Below are 7,500 nucleotides of genomic sequence, written 5' to 3' on the forward strand. Positions count from 1 at the left end.
ATGCCCGGCAGGGTGCACCCTGGTCGGACGCTTTGGGAGGGTCGAGAGCCTGGATGTGCCACCCCGACGAGTAATGAGTTTTCCTTCGTATCTCTTCCGGACCAGGTCCGATTCGCACGAAACTCGCTGGGCATGGCCAGGAGCGCCCCCTGCTGCCCACGCCACCGTCCCCGCGCTTCTACTCCCGAGGGCCGAGGAGACAGCGAAGCGTGGGTCGGGTCGCCTGCTTCCAGGGTCTCCCTGGTACTCTCCAGTCTCCCGAGTCCATCGGGTCCGACCTCGTATTTTTAGCCCAGACGGGGAATGAGAAAGGGGCCCCCGACCGCCCGAGGGCGGGCGCTCGCTTCTCAGCCTAGGAACGTCCGATTCCCACGAAACTTTTACGCCAGACGTTCCTGGCAGCGAGCGCGTTCAAAGGTGACCCGCGCTGCTTCTCTCCTCCCAAGGGCCGAAGAGATATTCGTCTTCAAACCCGACCGGCCCTGTGTTTGCCGCCCCGGCGGTTTTAAAAAATCATAGCGTAAAAACGGTGGGTGCGCTTCGCCTGCCGCTTGGACAGCGTTAAACGGCAGCCCCGGCTCTTTCCAAAGGGCCCTCAACCGACTTTCTGCTCCCAAGGAGCCCAGAGATATGAAACCGATAAATCAAAACCCCGTGCCAACCAGACCTCCAGGAAGGGGGCTGGCGGCTAACCATGCCCGGCAGGGTGCACCCTGGTCGGACGCTTTGGGAGGGTCGAGAGCCTGGATGTGCCACCCCGACGAGTAATGAGTTTTCCCTTCGTATCTCTTCCGGACCAGGTCCGATTCGCACGAAACTCGCTGGGCATGGCCAGGAGCGCCCCCTGCTGCCCAGGCCTGGCTCTGGGCCTGGGCACACTTCATTCACTTTGTACCTTTAAATCATACTACTACTACTACTACTACCACCAGAATTCCAGGGCCAAGAGGTCACACAGTCATACACAGCAAAGTAGCTCTGGGCCTGGGCACACTTCAAGAAGTTTGTCCCTTTATATAAGCCTAGAAATAGACTTCCAGGCCCAAGAGTTCAAACACATTCATGCCCAGCAAAGTAGCTCTGGGCCTGGGCACACTTCAATCACTTTGTGCCTTTAAATCATACTACTACTACCAGACTTCCAGGCCCAAGAGGTCAAACACAGTCATGCCCAGCAAAGTAGCTCTGGGCCTGGGCACACTTCATTCACTTTGTGCCTTTAAATCATACTACTACTACCACCAGAATTCCAGGGCCAAGAGGTCACACAGTCATACACAGCAAAGTAGCTCTGGGCCTGGGCACACTTCAAGAAGTTTGACCCTTTATATAAGCCTAGAAATAGACTTCCAGAGCCAAGAGGTCAAACACAGTCATGCACAGCAAAGTAGCTCTGGGCCTGGGCACACTTCAAGCACTTGTGCCTTTAAATCATACTACTACTACTACTACTACTACTACTACTACTACTACCAGACTTCCAGGCCCAAGAGTTCAAACACATTCATGCCCAGCAAAGTAGCTCTGGGCCTGGGCACACTTCATTCACTTTGTGCCTTTAAATCATACTACTACTACCACCAGACTTCCAGGGCCAAGAGGTCAACCACAGTCATGCACAGCAAAGTAGCTCTGGGCCTGGGCACACTTCAAGATGTTTGACCCTTTATATAAGCCTAGAAATAGACTTCCAGGCCCAAGAGTTCAAACACATTCATGCCCAGCAAAGTAGCTCTGGGCCTGGGCACACTTCAATCACTTTGTGCCTTTAAATCATACTACTACTACCACCAGACTTCCAGGCCCAAGAGGTCAAACACAGTCATGCCCAGCAAAGTAGCTCTGGGCCTGGGCACACTTCAATCACTTTGTGCCTTTAAATCATACTACTACTACCACCAGACTTCCAGGCCCTGGAGGTCACACCTTCATGCCTAGCAAGGTTGCTTTACACCTGCGCACACTTCAGACCGTTTCACTCTTTTAATCCTTCAAAGTACCACATTTCCAGACCCAAGAGGTCACAGAATCATGCCCAGCAAAGTAGCTCTGGGCCTGGGCACACTTCAATCACTTTGTGCCTTTAAATCATACTACTACTACCAGACTTCCAGGCCCCAGAGGTCAAACACAGTCATGCCCAGCAAAGTAGCTCTGGGCCTGGGCACACTTCAAGAAGTTTGACTCTTTATATAAGCCTAGAAATAGACTTCCAGAGCCAAGAGGTCAAACACAGTCATGCACAGCAAAGTAGCTCTGGGCCTGGGCACACTTCATTCACTTTGTACCTTTAAATCATACTACTACTACCAGACTTCCAGGCCCAAGAGTTCAAACACATTCATGCCCAGCAAAGTAGCTCTGGGCCTGGGCACACTTCAATCACTTTGTGTCTTTAAATCATACTACTACTACCAGACTTCCAGGCCCCAGAGGTCAAACACAGTCATGCCCAGCAAAGTAGCTCTGGGCCTGGGCACACTTCAAGAAGTTTGACCCTTTATATAAGCCTAGAAATAGACTTTCAGGCCCAAGAGGTCAAACACAGTCATGCCCAGCAAAGTAGCTGTGGGCCTGGGCACACTTCATTCACTTTGTACCTTTAAATCATACTACTACTACTACTACTACTACTACTACTACTACTACTACTACTACCAGACTTCCAGGCCCAAGAGGTCAAACACAGTCATGCCCAGCAAAGTAGCTCTGGGCCTGGGCACACTTCAAGAAGTTTGACCCTTTATATAAGCCTAGAAATAGACTTCCAGGCCCAAGAGTTCAAACACATTCATGCCCAGCAAAGTAGCTCTGGGCCTGGGCACACTTCAATCACTTTGTGCCTTTAAATCATACTACTACTACCAGACTTCCAGGCCCCAGAGGTCAAACACAGTCATGCCCAGCAAAGTAGCTCTGGGCCTGGGCACACTTCAAGAAGTTTGACCCTTTATATAAGCCTAGAAATAGACTTCCAGAGCCAAGAGGTCAAACACAGTCATGCCCAGCAAAGTAGCTCTGGGCCTGGGCACACTTCAATCACTTTGTGCCTTTAAATCATACTACTACTACCACCAGACTTCCAGGCCCAAGAGGTCAAACACAGTCATGCCCAGCAAAGTAGCTCTGGGCCTGGGCACACTTCAATCACTTTGTGCCTTTAAATCATACTACTACTACCACCAGACTTCCAGGCCCTGGAGGTCACACCTTCATGCCTAGCAAGGTTGCTTTACACCTGCGCACACTTCAGACCGTTTCACTCTTTTAATCCTTCAAAGTACCACATTTCCAGACCCAAGAGGTCACAGAATCATGCCCAGCAAAGTAGCTCTGGGCCTGGGCACACTTCAATCACTTTGTGCCTTTAAATCATACTACTACTACCAGACTTCCAGGCCCCAGAGGTCAAACACAGTCATGCCCAGCAAAGTAGCTCTGGGCCTGGGCACACTTCAAGAAGTTTGACCCTTTATATAAGCCTAGAAATAGACTTCCAGAGCCAAGAGGTCAAACACAGTCATGCACAGCAAAGTAGCTCTGGGCCTGGGCACACTTCATTCACTTTGTACCTTTAAATCATACTACTACTACCAGACTTCCAGGCCCAAGAGTTCAAACACATTCATGCCCAGCAAAGTAGCTCTGGGCCTGGGCACACTTCAATCACTTTGTGTCTTTAAATCATACTACTACTACCAGACTTCCAGGCCCCAGAGGTCAAACACAGTCATGCCCAGCAAAGTAGCTCTGGGCCTGGGCACACTTCAAGAAGTTTGACCCTTTATATAAGCCTAGAAATAGACTTTCAGGCCCAAGAGGTCAAACACAGTCATGCCCAGCAAAGTAGCTGTGGGCCTGGGCACACTTCATTCACTTTGTACCTTTAAATCATACTACTACTACTACTACTACTACTACTACTACTACTACTACTACTACCAGACTTCCAGGCCCAAGAGGTCAAACACAGTCATGCCCAGCAAAGTAGCTCTGGGCCTGGGCACACTTCAAGAAGTTTGACCCTTTATATAAGCCTAGAAATAGACTTCCAGGCCCAAGAGTTCAAACACATTCATGCCCAGCAAAGTAGCTCTGGGCCTGGGCACACTTCAATCACTTTGTGCCTTTAAATCATACTACTACTACCAGACTTCCAGGCCCCAGAGGTCAAACACAGTCATGCCCAGCAAAGTAGCTCTGGGCCTGGGCACACTTCAAGAAGTTTGACCCTTTATATAAGCCTAGAAATAGACTTCCAGAGCCAAGAGGTCAAACACAGTCATGCCCAGCAAAGTAGCTCTGGGCCTGGGCACACTTCAATCACTTTGTGCCTTTAAATCATACTACTACTACCACCAGACTTCCAGGCCCAAGAGGTCAAACACAGTCATGCCCAGCAAAGTAGCTCTGGGCCTGGGCACACTTCAATCACTTTGTGCCTTTAAATCATACTACTACTACCACCAGACTTCCAGGCCCTGGAGGTCACACCTTCATGCCTAGCAAGGTTGCTTTACACCTGCGCACACTTCAGACCGTTTCACTCTTTTAATCCTTCAAAGTACCACATTTCCAGACCCAAGAGGTCACAGAATCATGCCCAGCAAAGTAGCTCTGGGCCTGGGCACACTTCAATCACTTTGTGCCTTTAAATCATACTACTACTACCAGACTTCCAGGCCCCAGAGGTCAAACACAGTCATGCCCAGCAAAGTAGCTCTGGGCCTGGGCACACTTCAAGAAGTTTGACCCTTTATATAAGCCTAGAAATAGACTTCCAGAGCCAAGAGGTCAAACACAGTCATGCACAGCAAAGTAGCTCTGGGCCTGGGCACACTTCATTCACTTTGTACCTTTAAATCATACTACTACTACCAGACTTCCAGGCCCAAGAGTTCAAACACATTCATGCCCAGCAAAGTAGCTCTGGGCCTGGGCACACTTCAATCACTTTGTGTCTTTAAATCATACTACTACTACCAGACTTCCAGGCCCCAGAGGTCAAACACAGTCATGCCCAGCAAAGTAGCTCTGGGCCTGGGCACACTTCAAGAAGTTTGACCCTTTATATAAGCCTAGAAATAGACTTTCAGGCCCAAGAGGTCAAACACAGTCATGCCCAGCAAAGTAGCTGTGGGCCTGGGCACACTTCATTCACTTTGTACCTTTAAATCATACTACTACTACTACTACTACTACTACTACTACTACTACTACTACTACTACCAGACTTCCAGGCCCAAGAGGTCAAACACAGTCATGCCCAGCAAAGTAGCTCTGGGCCTGGGCACACTTCAAGAAGTTTGACCCTTTATATAAGCCTAGAAATAGACTTCCAGGCCCAAGAGTTCAAACACATTCATGCCCAGCAAAGTAGCTCTGGGCCTGGGCACACTTCAATCACTTTGTGCCTTTAAATCATACTACTACTACCAGACTTCCAGGCCCCAGAGGTCAAACACAGTCATGCCCAGCAAAGTAGCTCTGGGCCTGGGCACACTTCAAGAAGTTTGACCCTTTATATAAGCCTAGAAATAGACTTCCAGAGCCAAGAGGTCAAACACAGTCATGCCCAGCAAAGTAGCTCTGGGCCTGGGCACACTTCAATCACTTTGTGCCTTTAAATCATACTACTACTACCACCAGACTTCCAGGCCCAAGAGGTCAAACACAGTCATGCCCAGCAAAGTAGCTCTGGGCCTGGGCACACTTCAATCACTTTGTGCCTTTAAATCATACTACTACTACCACCAGACTTCCAGGCCCTGGAGGTCACACCTTCATGCCTAGCAAGGTTGCTTTACACCTGCGCACACTTCAGACCGTTTCACTCTTTTAATCCTTCAAAGTACCACATTTCCAGACCCAAGAGGTCACAGAATCATGCCCAGCAAAGTAGCTCTGGGCCTGGGCACACTTCAATCACTTTGTGCCTTTAAATCATACTACTACTACCAGACTTCCAGGCCCCAGAGGTCAAACACAGTCATGCCCAGCAAAGTAGCTCTGGGCCTGGGCACACTTCAAGAAGTTTGACCCTTTATATAAGCCTAGAAATAGACTTCCAGAGCCAAGAGGTCAAACACAGTCATGCACAGCAAAGTAGCTCTGGGCCTGGGCACACTTCATTCACTTTGTACCTTTAAATCATACTACTACTACCAGACTTCCAGGCCCAAGAGTTCAAACACATTCATGCCCAGCAAAGTAGCTCTGGGCCTGGGCACACTTCAATCACTTTGTGTCTTTAAATCATACTACTACTACCAGACTTCCAGGCCCCAGAGGTCAAACACAGTCATGCCCAGCAAAGTAGCTCTGGGCCTGGGCACACTTCAAGAAGTTTGACCCTTTATATAAGCCTAGAAATAGACTTTCAGGCCCAAGAGGTCAAACACAGTCATGCCCAGCAAAGTAGCTGTGGGCCTGGGCACACTTCATTCACTTTGTACCTTTAAATCATACTACTACTACTACTACTACTACTACTACTACTACTACTACTACTACCAGACTTCCAGGCCCAAGAGGTCAAACACAGTCATGCCCAGCAAAGTAGCTCTGGGCCTGGGCACACTTCAAGAAGTTTGACCCTTTATATAAGCCTAGAAATAGACTTCCAGGCCCAAGAGTTCAAACACATTCATGCCCAGCAAAGTAGCTCTGGGCCTGGGCACACTTCAATCACTTTGTGCCTTTAAATCATACTACTACTACCAGACTTCCAGGCCCCAGAGGTCAAACACAGTCATGCCCAGCAAAGTAGCTCTGGGCCTGGGCACACTTCAAGAAGTTTGACCCTTTATATAAGCCTAGAAATAGACTTCCAGAGCCAAGAGGTCAAACACAGTCATGCCCAGCAAAGTAGCTCTGGGCCTGGGCACACTTCATTCACTTTGTACCTTTAAATCATACTACTACTACCAGACTTCCAGGCCCAAGACGTCAAACACAGTCATGCCCAGCAAAGTAGCTCTGGGCCTGGGCACACTTCATTCACTTTGTACCTTTAAATCATACTACTACTACTACTACTACTACTACTACTACTACTACTACCAGACTTCCAGGCCCAAGAGGTCAAACACAGTCATGCCCAGCAAAGTAGCTCTGGGCCTGGGCACACTTCAATCACTTTGTGCCTTTAAATCATACTACTACTACCAGACTTCCAGGCCCCAGAGGTCAAACACAGTCATGCCCAGCAAAGTAGCTCTGGGCCTGGGCACACTTCAAGAAGTTTGACCCTTTATATAAGCCTAGAAATAGACTTCCAGAGCCAAGAGGTCAAACACAGTCATGCCCAGCAAAGTAGCTCTGGGCCTGGGCACACTTCATTCACTTTGTACCTTTAAATCATACTACTACTACTACTACTACTACTACTACTACTACTACTACTACTACCAGACTTCCAGGCCCAAGAGTTCAAACACATTCATGCCCAGCAAAGTAGCTCTGGGCCTGGGCACACTTCAATCACTTTGTGCCTTTAAA

Source organism: Electrophorus electricus, unplaced genomic scaffold (genome assembly GCF_041902795.1).
Source record: "Electrophorus electricus isolate QZ-2024a unplaced genomic scaffold, ASM4190279v1 Scaffold280, whole genome shotgun sequence".
NCBI lineage: Eukaryota > Metazoa > Chordata > Actinopteri > Gymnotiformes > Gymnotidae > Electrophorus > Electrophorus electricus.